The following is a 12,903-nucleotide window of genomic DNA, read 5'->3' as shown; positions in this document are numbered from 1 at the left end:
CAGAGCCACTACAGCAGGGAGTCATTTAGTAGACTCTGATCCAGAGCCACTACAGCAGGGAGTCATTTAGTAGACTCTGATCCAGAGCCACTACATCAGGGAGTCATTTAGTAGACTGATCCAGAGCCACTACAGCAGGGAGTCATTTAGTAGACTGATCCAGAGCCACTACAGCAGGGAGTCATTTAGTAGACTGATCCAGAGCCACTACAGCAGGGAGTCATTTAGTAGACTCTGATACAGAGCCACTACAGCAGGGAGTCATTTAGTAGACTCTGATCCAGAGCCACTACAGCAGGGAGTCATTTAGTAGACTCTGATCCAGAGCCACTACATCAGGGAGTCATTTAGTAGACTGATCCAGAGCCACTACAGCAGGGAGTCATTTAGTAGACTGATCCAGAGCCACTACAGCAGGGAGTCATTTAGTAGACTGATCCAGAGCCACTACAGCAGGGAGTCATTTAGTAGACTCTGATACAGAGCCACTACAGCAGGGAGTCATTTAGTAGACTCTGATACAGAGCCACTACAGCAGGGAGTCATTTAGTAGACTCTGATCCAGAGCCACTACAGCAGGGAGTCATTTAGTAGACTGATCCAGAGCCACTACAGCAGGGAGTCATTTAGTAGACTGATCCAGAGCCACTACAGCAGGGAGTCATTTAGTAGACTCTGATCCAGAGCCACTACAGCAGGGAGTCATTTAGTAGACTCTGATCCAGAGCCACTACATCAGGGAGTCATTTAGTAGACTGATCCAGAGCCACTACAGCAGGGAGTCATTTAGTAGACTGATCCAGAGCCACTACAGCAGGGAGTCATTTAGTAGACTGATCCAGAGCCACTACAGCAGGGAGTCATTTAGTAGACTCTGATCCAGAGCCACTACAGCAGGGAGTCATTTAGTAGACTCTGATACAGAGCCACTACAGCAGGGAGTCATTTAGTAGACTCTGATACAGAGCCACTACAGCAGGGAGTCATTTAGTAGACTCTGATCCAGAGCCACTACAGCAGGGAGTCATTTAGTAGACTGATCCAGAGCCACTACAGCAGGGAGTCATTTAGTAGACTGATCCAGAGCCACTACAGCAGGGAGTCATTTAGTAGACTCTGATCCAGAGCCACTACAGTAGGGAGTCATTTAGTAGACTGATCCAGAGCCACTACAGCAGGGAGTCATTTAGTAGACTCTGATCCAGAGCCACTACAGTAGGGAGTCATTTAGTAGACTCTGATCCAGAGCCACTACAGCAGGGAGTCATTTAGTAGACTCTGATCCAGAGCCACTACAACAGGGAGTCATTTAGTAGACTCTGATACAGAGCCACTACAGCAGGGAGTCATTTAGTAGACTCTGATACAGAGCCACTACAGCAGGGAGTCATTTAGTAGACTGATCCAGAGCCACTACAGCAAGGAGTCATTTAGTAGACTCTGATCCAGAGCCACTACAGCAGGGAGTCATTTAGTAGACTGATCCAGAGCCACTACAGCAGGGAGTCATTTAGTAGACTGATCCAGAGCCACTACGCAGGGAGTCATTTAGTAGACTGATCCAGAGCCACTACAGTAGGGAGTCATTTAGTAGACTCTGATCCAGAGCCACTACAGCAGGGAGTCATTTAGTAGACTCTGATCCAGAGCCACTACAGCAGGGAGTCATTTAGTAGACTGATCCAGAGCCACTACATCAGGGAGTCATTTAGTAGACTGATCCAGAGCCACTACAGCAGGGAGTCATTTAGTAGACTGATCCAGAGCCACTACAGCAGGGAGTCATTTAGTAGACTGATCCAGAGCCACTACAGCAGGGAGTCATTTAGTAGACTCTGATACAGAGCCACTACAGCAGGGAGTCATTTAGTAGACTCTGATCCAGAGCCACTACAGCAGGGAGTCATTTAGTAGACTGATCCAGAGCCACTACAGCAGGGAGTCATTTAGTAGACTCTGATCCAGAGCCACTACAGCAGGGAGTCATTTAGTAGACTGATCCAGAGCCACTACAGTAGGGAGTCATTTAGTAGACTGATCCAGAGCCACTACATCAGGGAGTCATTTAGTAGACTGATCCAGAGCCACTACAGTAGGGAGTCATTTAGTAGACTCTGATCCAGAGCCACTACAGCAGGGAGTCATTTAGTAGACTGATCCAGAGCCACTACAGTAGGGAGTCATTTAGTAGACTCTGATCCAGAGCCACTACATCAGGGAGTCATTTAGTAGACTGATCCAGAGCCACTACAGCAGGGAGTCATTTAGTAGACTGATCCAGAGCCACTACAGCAGGGAGTCATTTAGTAGACTGATCCAGAGCCACTACAGCAGGGAGTCATTTAGTAGACTCTGATCCAGAGCCTCTACAGCAGGGAGTCATTTAGTAGACTGATCCAGAGCCACTACAGCAGGGAGTCATTTAGTAGACTCTGATACAGAGCCACTACAGCAGGGAGTCATTTAGTAGACTCTGATCCAGAGCCACTACAGCAGGGAGTCATTTAGTAGACTGATCCAGAGCCACTACAGCAGGGAGTCATTTAGTAGACTCTGATCCAGAGCCACTACAGCAGGGAGTCATTTAGTAGACTGATCCAGAGCCACTACAGTAGGGAGTCATTTAGTAGACTGATCCAGAGCCACTACATCAGGGAGTCATTTAGTAGACTGATCCAGAGCCACTACAGTAGGGAGTCATTTAGTAGACTCTGATCCAGAGCCACTACAGCAGGGAGTCATTTAGTAGACTGATCCAGAGCCACTACAGTAGGGAGTCATTTAGTAGACTCTGATCCAGAGCCACTACATCAGGGAGTCATTTAGTAGACTGATCCAGAGCCACTACAGCAGGGAGTCATTTAGTAGACTGATCCAGAGCCACTACAGCAGGGAGTCATTTAGTAGACTGATCCAGAGCCACTACAGCAGGGAGTCATTTAGTAGACTCTGATCCAGAGCCACTACAGCAGGGAGTCATTTAGTAGACTCTGATACAGAGCCACTACAGCAGGGAGTCATTTAGTAGACTCTGATCCAGAGCCACTACAGCAGGGAGTCATTTAGTAGACTGATCCAGAGCCACTACAGCAGGGAGTCATTTAGTAGACTCTGATCCAGAGCCACTACAGCAGGGAGTCATTTAGTAGACTGATCCAGAGCCACTACGCAGGGAGTCATTTAGTAGACTGATCCAGAGCCACTACAGTAGGGAGTCATTTAGTAGACTCTGATCCAGAGCCACTACAGCAGGGAGTCATTTAGTAGACTCTGATCCAGAGCCACTACAGCAGGGAGTCATTTAGTAGACTCTGATCCAGAGCCACTACAGCAGGGAGTCATTTAGTAGACTCTGATCCAGAGCCACTACATCAGGGAGTCATTTAGTAGACTGATCCAGAGCCACTACAGCAGGGAGTCATTTAGTAGACTGATCCAGAGCCACTACAGCAGGGAGTCATTTAGTAGACTGATCCAGAGCCACTACAGCAGGGAGTCATTTAGTAGACTCTGATACAGAGCCACTACAGCAGGGAGTCATTTAGTAGACTCTGATACAGAGCCACTACAGCAGGGAGTCATTTAGTAGACTCTGATCCAGAGCCACTACAGCAGGGAGTCATTTAGTAGACTGATCCAGAGCCACTACAGCAGGGAGTCATTTAGTAGACTGATCCAGAGCCACTACAGCAGGGAGTCATTTAGTAGACTCTGATCCAGAGCCACTACAGTAGGGAGTCATTTAGTAGACTGATCCAGAGCCACTACAGCAGGGAGTCATTTAGTAGACTCTGATCCAGAGCCACTACAGTAGGGAGTCATTTAGTAGACTCTGATCCAGAGCCACTACAGCAGGGAGTCATTTAGTAGACTCTGATCCAGAGCCACTACAACAGGGAGTCATTTAGTAGACTCTGATACAGAGCCACTACAGCAGGGAGTCATTTAGTAGACTCTGATACAGAGCCACTACAGCAGGGAGTCATTTAGTAGACTGATCCAGAGCCACTACAGCAGGGAGTCATTTAGTAGACTCTGATCCAGAGCCACTACAGCAGGGAGTCATTTAGTAGACTGATCCAGAGCCACTACGCAGGGAGTCATTTAGTAGACTGATCCAGAGCCACTACAGTAGGGAGTCATTTAGTAGACTCTGATCCAGAGCCACTACAGTAGGGAGTCATTTAGTAGACTCTGATCCAGAGCCACTACAGCAGGGAGTCATTTAGAAGACTGATCCAGAGCCACTACAGCAGGGAGTCATTTAGTAGACTCTGATCCAGAGCCACTACAGCAGGGAGTCATTTAGTAGACTCTGATCCAGAGCCACTACAGCAGGGAGTCATTTAGTAGACTGATCCAGAGCCACTACATCAGGGAGTCATTTAGTAGACTGATCCAGAGCCACTACAGCAGGGAGTCATTTAGTAGACTGATCCAGAGCCACTACAGCAGGGAGTCATTTAGTAGACTGATCCAGAGCCACTACAGCAGGGAGTCATTTAGTAGACTCTGATACAGAGCCACTACAGCAGGGAGTCATTTAGTAGACTCTGATACAGAGCACCTACAGCAGGGAGTCATTTAGTAGACTCTGATCCAGAGCCACTACAGCAGGGAGTCATTTAGTAGACTGATCCAGAGCCACTACAGCAGGGAGTCATTTAGTAGACTGATCCAGAGCCACTACAGCAGGGAGTCATTTAGTAGACTCTGATCCAGAGCCACTACAGCAGGGAGTCATTTAGTAGACTGATCCAGAGCCACTACAGTAGGGAGTCATTTAGTAGACTGATCCAGAGCCACTACATCAGGGAGTCATTTAGTAGACTGATCCAGAGCCACTACAGTAGGGAGTCATTTAGTAGACTCTGATCCAGAGCCACTACAGCAGGGAGTCATTTAGTAGACTGATCCAGAGCCACTACAGTAGGGAGTCATTTAGTAGACTCTGATCCAGAGCCACTACATCAGGGAGTCATTTAGTAGACTGATCCAGAGCCACTACAGCAGGGAGTCATTTAGTAGACTGATCCAGAGCCACTACAGCAGGGAGTCATTTAGTAGACTGATCCAGAGCCACTACAGCAGGGAGTCATTTAGTAGACTCTGATCCAGAGCCTCTACAGCAGGGAGTCATTTAGTAGACTGATCCAGAGCCACTACAGCAGGGAGTCATTTAGTAGACTCTGATACAGAGCCACTACAGCAGGGAGTCATTTAGTAGACTCTGATCCAGAGCCACTACAGCAGGGAGTCATTTAGTAGACTGATCCAGAGCCACTACAGCAGGGAGTCATTTAGTAGACTCTGATCCAGAGCCACTACAGCAGGGAGTCATTTAGTAGACTGATCCAGAGCCACTACAGTAGGGAGTCATTTAGTAGACTGATCCAGAGCCACTACATCAGGGAGTCATTTAGTAGACTGATCCAGAGCCACTACAGTAGGGAGTCATTTAGTAGACTCTGATCCAGAGCCACTACAGCAGGGAGTCATTTAGTAGACTGATCCAGAGCCACTACAGCAGGGAGTCATTTAGTAGACTGATCCAGAGCCACTACAGCAGGGAGTCATTTAGTAGACTCTGATCCAGAGCCACTACAGCAGGGAGTCATTTAGTAGACTGATCCAGAGCCACTACAGTAGGGAGTCATTTAGTAGACTGATCCAGAGCCACTACATCAGGGAGTCATTTAGTAGACTGATCCAGAGCCACTACAGTAGGGAGTCATTTAGTAGACTCTGATCCAGAGCCACTACAGCAGGGAGTCATTTAGTAGACTGATCCAGAGCCACTACAGTAGGGAGTCATTTAGTAGACTCTGATCCAGAGCCACTACATCAGGGAGTCATTTAGTAGACTGATCCAGAGCCACTACAGCAGGGAGTCATTTAGTAGACTGATCCAGAGCCACTACAGCAGGGAGTCATTTAGTAGACTGATCCAGAGCCACTACAGCAGGGAGTCATTTAGTAGACTCTGATCCAGAGCCTCTACAGCAGGGAGTCATTTAGTAGACTGATCCAGAGCCACTACAGCAGGGAGTCATTTAGTAGACTCTGATACAGAGCCACTACAGCAGGGAGTCATTTAGTAGACTCTGATCCAGAGCCACTACAGCAGGGAGTCATTTAGTAGACTGATCCAGAGCCACTACAGCAGGGAGTCATTTAGTAGACTCTGATCCAGAGCCACTACAGCAGGGAGTCATTTAGTAGACTGATCCAGAGCCACTACAGTAGGGAGTCATTTAGTAGACTGATCCAGAGCCACTACATCAGGGAGTCATTTAGTAGACTGATCCAGAGCCACTACAGTAGGGAGTCATTTAGTAGACTCTGATCCAGAGCCACTACAGCAGGGAGTCATTTAGTAGACTGATCCAGAGCCACTACAGTAGGGAGTCATTTAGTAGACTCTGATCCAGAGCCACTACATCAGGGAGTCATTTAGTAGACTGATCCAGAGCCACTACAGCAGGGAGTCATTTAGTAGACTGATCCAGAGCCACTACAGCAGGGAGTCATTTAGTAGACTGATCCAGAGCCACTACAGCAGGGAGTCATTTAGTAGACTCTGATCCAGAGCCACTACAGCAGGGAGTCATTTAGTAGACTCTGATACAGAGCCACTACAGCAGGGAGTCATTTAGTAGACTCTGATCCAGAGCCACTACAGCAGGGAGTCATTTAGTAGACTGATCCAGAGCCACTACAGCAGGGAGTCATTTAGTAGACTCTGATCCAGAGCCACTACAGCAGGGAGTCATTTAGTAGACTGATCCAGAGCCACTACGCAGGGAGTCATTTAGTAGACTGATCCAGAGCCACTACAGTAGGGAGTCATTTAGTAGACTCTGATCCAGAGCCACTACAGCAGGGAGTCATTTAGTAGACTCTGATCCAGAGCCACTACAGCAGGGAGTCATTTAGTAGACTCTGATCCAGAGCCACTACAGCAGGGAGTCATTTAGTAGACTCTGATCCAGAGCCACTACATCAGGGAGTCATTTAGTAGACTGATCCAGAGCCACTACAGCAGGGAGTCATTTAGTAGACTGATCCAGAGCCACTACAGCAGGGAGTCATTTAGTAGACTGATCCAGAGCCACTACAGCAGGGAGTCATTTAGTAGACTCTGATACAGAGCCACTACAGCAGGGAGTCATTTAGTAGACTCTGATACAGAGCCACTACAGCAGGGAGTCATTTAGTAGACTCTGATCCAGAGCCACTACAGCAGGGAGTCATTTAGTAGACTGATCCAGAGCCACTACAGCAGGGAGTCATTTAGTAGACTGATCCAGAGCCACTACAGCAGGGAGTCATTTAGTAGACTCTGATCCAGAGCCACTACAGTAGGGAGTCATTTAGTAGACTGATCCAGAGCCACTACAGCAGGGAGTCATTTAGTAGACTCTGATCCAGAGCCACTACAGTAGGGAGTCATTTAGTAGACTCTGATCCAGAGCCACTACAGCAGGGAGTCATTTAGTAGACTCTGATCCAGAGCCACTACAACAGGGAGTCATTTAGTAGACTCTGATACAGAGCCACTACAGCAGGGAGTCATTTAGTAGACTCTGATACAGAGCCACTACAGCAGGGAGTCATTTAGTAGACTGATCCAGAGCCACTACAGCAGGGAGTCATTTAGTAGACTCTGATCCAGAGCCACTACAGCAGGGAGTCATTTAGTAGACTGATCCAGAGCCACTACGCAGGGAGTCATTTAGTAGACTGATCCAGAGCCACTACAGTAGGGAGTCATTTAGTAGACTCTGATCCAGAGCCACTACAGTAGGGAGTCATTTAGTAGACTCTGATCCAGAGCCACTACAGCAGGGAGTCATTTAGAAGACTGATCCAGAGCCACTACAGCAGGGAGTCATTTAGTAGACTCTGATCCAGAGCCACTACAGCAGGGAGTCATTTAGTAGACTCTGATCCAGAGCCACTACAGCAGGGAGTCATTTAGTAGACTGATCCAGAGCCACTACATCAGGGAGTCATTTAGTAGACTGATCCAGAGCCACTACAGCAGGGAGTCATTTAGTAGACTGATCCAGAGCCACTACAGCAGGGAGTCATTTAGTAGACTGATCCAGAGCCACTACAGCAGGGAGTCATTTAGTAGACTCTGATACAGAGCCACTACAGCAGGGAGTCATTTAGTAGACTCTGATACAGAGCACCTACAGCAGGGAGTCATTTAGTAGACTCTGATCCAGAGCCACTACAGCAGGGAGTCATTTAGTAGACTGATCCAGAGCCACTACAGCAGGGAGTCATTTAGTAGACTCTGATCCAGAGCCACTACAGCAGGGAGTCATTTAGTAGACTGATCCAGAGCCACTACGCAGGGAGTCATTTAGTAGACTGATCCAGAGCCACTACAGTAGGGAGTCATTTAGTAGACTGATCCAGAGCCACTACATCAGGGAGTCATTTAGTAGACTGATCCAGAGCCACTACAGTAGGGAGTCATTTAGTAGACTCTGATCCAGAGCCACTACAGCAGGGAGTCATTTAGTAGACTGATCCAGAGCCACTACAGTAGGGAGTCATTTAGTAGACTCTGATCCAGAGCCACTACATCAGGGAGTCATTTAGTAGACTGATCCAGAGCCACTACAGCAGGGAGTCATTTAGTAGACTGATCCAGAGCCACTACAGCAGGGAGTCATTTAGTAGACTGATCCAGAGCCACTACAGCAGGGAGTCATTTAGTAGACTCTGAACCAGAGCCACTACAGCAGGGAGTCATTTAGTAGACTCTGATACAGAGCCACTACAGCAGGGAGTCATTTAGTAGACTCTGATCCAGAGCCACTACAGTAGGGAGTCATTTAGTAGACTGATCCAGAGCCACTACAGCAGGGAGTCATTTAGTAGACTGATCCAGAGCCACTACGCAGGGAGTCATTTAGTAGACTGATCCAGAGCCACTACAGCAGGGAGTCATTTAGTAGACTCTGATCCAGAGCCACTACAGCAGGGAGTCATTTAGTAGACTGATCCAGAGCCACTACAGCAGGGAGTCATTTAGTAGACTGATCCAGAGCCACTACGCAGGGAGTAATTTAGTAGACTGATCCAGAGCCACTACAGTAGGGAGTCATTTAGTAGACTCTGATCCAGAGCCACTACAGTAGGGAGTCATTTAGTAGACTCTGATCCAGAGCCACTACAGCAGGGAGTCATTTAGAAGACTGATCCAGAGCCACTACAGCAGGGAGTCATTTAGTAGACTCTGATCCAGAGCCACTACAGCAGGGAGTCATTTAGTAGACTGATCCAGAGCCACTACAGCAGGGAGTCATTTAGTAGACTGATCCAGAGCCACTACATCAGGGAGTCATTTAGTAGACTGATCCAGAGCCACTACAGCAGGGAGTCATTTAGTAGACTGATCCAGAGCCACTACAGCAGGGAGTCATTTAGTAGACTCTGATACAGAGCCACTACAGCAGGGAGTCATTTAGTAGACTCTGATACAGAGCCACTACAGCAGGGAGTCATTTAGTAGACTCTGATCCAGAGCCACTACAGCAGGGAGTCATTTAGTAGACTGATCCAGAGCCACTACAGCAGGGAGTCATTTAGTAGACTGATCCAGAGCCACTACAGCAGGGAGTCATTTAGTAGACTCTGATCCAGAGCCACTACAGTAGGGAGTCATTTAGTAGACTGATCCAGAGCCACTACAGCAGGGAGTCATTTAGTAGACTCTGATCCAGAGCCACTACAGTAGGGAGTCATTTAGTAGACTCTGATCCAGAGCCACTACAGCAGGGAGTCATTTAGTAGACTCTGATCCAGAGCCACTACAACAGGGAGTCATTTAGTAGACTCTGATACAGAGCCACTACAGCAGGGAGTCATTTAGTAGACTCTGATACAGAGCCACTACAGCAGGGAGTCATTTAGTAGACTGATCCAGAGCCACTACAGCAGGGAGTCATTTAGTAGACTCTGATCCAGAGCCACTACAGCAGGGAGTCATTTAGTAGACTGATCCAGAGCCACTACAGCAGGGAGTCATTTAGTAGACTGATCCAGAGCCACTACGCAGGGAGTCATTTAGTAGACTGATCCAGAGCCACTACAGTAGGGAGTCATTTAGTAGACTCTGATCCAGAGCCACTACAGTAGGGAGTCATTTAGTAGACTCTGATCCAGAGCCACTACAGCAGGGAGTCATTTAGAAGACTGATCCAGAGCCACTACAGCAGGGAGTCATTTAGTAGACTCTGATCCAGAGCCACTACAGCAGGGAGTCATTTAGTAGACTCTGATCCAGAGCCACTACAGCAGGGAGTCATTTAGTAGACTGATCCAGAGCCACTACATCAGGGAGTCATTTAGTAGACTGATCCAGAGCCACTACAGCAGGGAGTCATTTAGTAGACTGATCCAGAGCCACTACAGCAGGGAGTCATTTAGTAGACTGATCCAGAGCCACTACAGCAGGGAGTCATTTAGTAGACTCTGATACAGAGCCACTACAGCAGGGAGTCATTTAGTAGACTCTGATACAGAGCCACTACAGCAGGGAGTCATTTAGTAGACTCTGATCCAGAGCCACTACAGCAGGGAGTCATTTAGTAGACTGATCCAGAGCCACTACAGCAGGGAGTCATTTAGTAGACTCTGATCCAGAGCCACTACAGCAGGGAGTCATTTAGTAGACTGATCCAGAGCCACTACGCAGGGAGTCATTTAGTAGACTGATCCAGAGCCACTACAGTAGGGAGTCATTTAGTAGACTGATCCAGAGCCACTACATCAGGGAGTCATTTAGTAGACTGATCCAGAGCCACTACAGTAGGGAGTCATTTAGTAGACTCTGATCCAGAGCCACTACAGCAGGGAGTCATTTAGTAGACTGATCCAGAGCCACTACAGTAGGGAGTCATTTAGTAGACTCTGATCCAGAGCCACTACATCAGGGAGTCATTTAGTAGACTGATCCAGAGCCACTACAGCAGGGAGTCATTTAGTAGACTGATCCAGAGCCACTACAGCAGGGAGTCATTTAGTAGACTGATCCAGAGCCACTACAGCAGGGAGTCATTTAGTAGACTCTGATCCAGAGCCACTACAGCAGGGAGTCATTTAGTAGACTCTGATACAGAGCCACTACAGCAGGGAGTCATTTAGTAGACTCTGATCCAGAGCCACTACAGCAGGGAGTCATTTAGTAGACTGATCCAGAGCCACTACAGCAGGGAGTCATTTAGTAGACTCTGATCCAGAGCCACTACAGCAGGGAGTCATTTAGTAGACTGATCCAGAGCCACTACAGCAGGGAGTCATTTAGTAGACTGATCCAGAGCCACTACAGTAGGGAGTCATTTAGTAGACTGATCCAGAGCCACTACATCAGGGAGTCATTTAGTAGACTGATCCAGAGCCACTACATCAGGGAGTCATTTAGTAGACTGATCCAGAGCCACTACAGCAGGGAGTCATTTAGAAGACTGATCCAGAGCCACTACAGTAGGGAGTCATTTAGTAGACTCTGATCCAGAGCCACTACAGCAGGGAGTCATTTAGTAGACTCTGATCCAGAGCCACTACAGTAGGGAGTCATTTAGTAGACTCTGATCCAGAGCCACTACAGCAGGGAATCATTTAGTAGACTCTGATCCAGAGCCACTACAGCAGGGAGTCATTTAGTAGACTCTGATCCAGAGCCACTACAGCAGGGAGTCATTTAGTAGACTCTGATACAGAGCCACTACAGCAGGGAGTCATTTAGTAGACTGATCCAGAGCCACTACAGCAGGGAATCATTTAGAAGACTGATCCAGAGCCACTACAGCAGGGAGTCATTTAGTAGACTCTGATCCAGAGCCACTACAGCAGGGAGTCATTTAGTAGACTCTGATCCAGAGCCACTACAGTAGGGAGTCATTTAGTAGACTGATCCAGAGCCACTACAGCAGGGAGTCATTTAGTAGACTGATCCAGAGCCACTACGCAGGGAGTCATTTAGTAGACTGATCCAGAGCCACTACAGCAGGGAGTCATTTAGTAGACTCTGATCCAGAGCCACTACAGCAGGGAGTCATTTAGTAGACTCTGATACAGAGCCACTACAGCAGGGAGTCATTTAGTAGACTGATCCAGAGCCACTACAGCAGGGAGTCATTTAGTAGACTCTGATCCAGAGCCACTACAGCAGGGAGTCATTTAGTAGACTGATCCAGAGCCACTACAGCAGGAGTCATTTAGTAGACTGATCCAGAGCCACTACGCAGGGAGTAATTTAGTAGACTGATCCAGAGCCACTACAGTAGGGAGTCATTTAGTAGACTCTGATCCAGAGCCACTACAGTAGGGAGTCATTTAGTAGACTCTGATCCAGAGCCACTACAGCAGGGAGTCATTTAGTAGACTGATCCAGAGCCACTACAGCAGGGAGTCATTTAGTAGACTCTGATACAGAGCCACTACAGCAGGGAGTCATTTAGTAGACTCTGATCCAGAGCCACTACAGCAGGGAGTCATTTAGTAGACTGATCCAGAGCCACTACAGCAGGGAGTCATTTAGTAGACTCTGATCCAGAGCCACTACAGCAGGGAGTCATTTAGTAGACTGATCCAGAGCCACTACAGCAGGGAGTCATTTAGTAGACTGATCCAGAGCCACTACAGTAGGGAGTCATTTAGTAGACTGATCCAGAGCCACTACATCAGGGAGTCATTTAGTAGACTGATCCAGAGCCACTACAGCAGGGAGTCATTTAGAAGACTGATCCAGAGCCACTACAGTAGGGAGTCATTTAGTAGACTCTGATCCAGAGCCACTACAGCAGGGAGTCATTTAGTAGACTCTGATCCAGAGCCACTACAGTAGGGAGTCATTTAGTAGACTCTGATCCAGAGCCACTA

Source organism: Oncorhynchus gorbuscha, unplaced genomic scaffold (assembly GCF_021184085.1).
Source record: "Oncorhynchus gorbuscha isolate QuinsamMale2020 ecotype Even-year unplaced genomic scaffold, OgorEven_v1.0 Un_scaffold_1419, whole genome shotgun sequence".
NCBI classification, from domain to species: Eukaryota; Metazoa; Chordata; class Actinopteri; order Salmoniformes; family Salmonidae; genus Oncorhynchus; species Oncorhynchus gorbuscha.
The sequence above is the reverse complement of the archived record's forward strand: the minus strand, read 5'-3'. Positions refer to the sequence as shown.